Raw genomic sequence first — 1,486 nt, forward strand, 5'->3', positions numbered from 1 at the left:
CAGAGAGAGACAGAGAGAGACAGAGAGAGACAGAGAGACAGAGAGACAGAGAGAGAACTAAAATGAATGGTTTGTTAAGTAATTAAAATACTAAACCCTGGCAGAAGTGATTAGACACAAAACAAAGACAAAAGTCAAACTGTTGGCATCAAACATTTTAAAGGAGACATCGCTACAAACTCACAAAGTGAAGAGAGAGAGAGAGAGAGAGAGAGAGAGAGAGAGAGAGAGAGAGAGACACCGATTTGTAAACCTCAGAGTGCGGTTCTGCCTGCCAGAGCCCGCTCTGGTGCAGAGACCCCCGGTGAATCCACCATCACCATGTCTTACCAGGAGGCAAAACCTTCAACTGAGGACTTAAGGGATAAGAAGGAAGGAGAAAACCTTAAACTCAAAGTTATTGGACAGGATCAAAGTGAAAATGACAACACATCTCAAGAAACTCAGAATCATCCTGTCAAAGACAGGGAGTTCCAATGAGTTCACTCGGGTTTCTCTTTGGAGGTCAGAGGATTTCAGATAAGCGTAGTCCGAGAGAACTGGGAACGGAGGAAGATGTGACTGAAGTTTATCAAGAACAAATGGGGGTAGGGGCATGCGACGGTTTAGATAGTTCTTTTTATGTTTTTTTTTTTTCTTTTCCCTCAATCCTTTTTTATTTTTAAAAATAGTTCTTTTGTAATGTGGTGTTCGAAATGAGAATTGAATACTGGCACCCCATGTCTTAGAACATCTGGTCATCTGAATTCTAGTGTTCAATATTCATTATTGGTTATTTTTGTTGTGCTGATTTTTGGTGATCAGACCTCAGCTCCCTTAATAGTGACCTCCTTCCTTTAAGAAATGTCTTGTGTGCACAGAGAGGCCACCCTTTTCAGGACTATGCATTTTCAGGCTTGTGATGATAAAAAGGTCGACCAATGGGAGCTTTCCTATGACCTTTCAGTTGGTCCTGAAGTTCCAGCACGTGCTTCCTTCCCTCCCAGACTGTGATTTTCAGTGGCAGATGGAAATTTTTCAGAGAACTGAACTATGGAAAATGACCTTTCCTCGGCTTGTAGCTGCTTTTAAAATCCAAGGGTCTGGACCAAAAGAAGAACAGCATGTTTGTAGGCAAGATGACAGATACAGTGAGAGTAACAGCCAACTCCAAAGGTGGCTTCACTGGAGAGAAAGAACGTGTCTTGAGCAAGACAGTATTGTCAGAAGATCCCAGGGAAGTTCGAAGTTTCATCAGCAGTTAACAATAGAGTTACTCATACAGAAATGTACGCACAGACACTGCTCCTTTTGATTCTGTTTGTACTTTCTGGCCTGGGACATGGGTTCAAGGGACGCCGTCTGTACCAGCTTCATTAAAATAAACAATATGTTTTTTTAAAAAGCCCTAAGCACAGTGTCCAAAAACTTAAGAATTAGATTAAATATACAAATTCTTCAGATAGAACAACTCACCAGACAGACAGAATTATACCAGACAGACTGA

The 1,486-nt window shown here is 41.4% G+C and overlaps 1 pseudogene across 1 annotated transcript; it reads left to right on the forward strand.

Moving 5' to 3' along the window:
• The first annotated feature begins 321 nt into the window (after positions 1-321).
• On the forward strand, positions 322-1,244 carry LOC308417986 (small ubiquitin-related modifier 1-like; annotated as a pseudogene). Its single transcript has 2 exons — positions 322-587; positions 1,062-1,244. The product of its transcript is annotated as a small ubiquitin-related modifier 1-like (transcript).
• The last annotated feature ends 242 nt before the right edge of the window (positions 1,245-1,486 follow it).

The sequence above is a fragment of the Micromys minutus genome, assembly GCF_963924665.1.
Source record: "Micromys minutus genome assembly, chromosome: 1".
Classification (NCBI taxonomy): domain Eukaryota; kingdom Metazoa; phylum Chordata; class Mammalia; order Rodentia; family Muridae; genus Micromys; species Micromys minutus.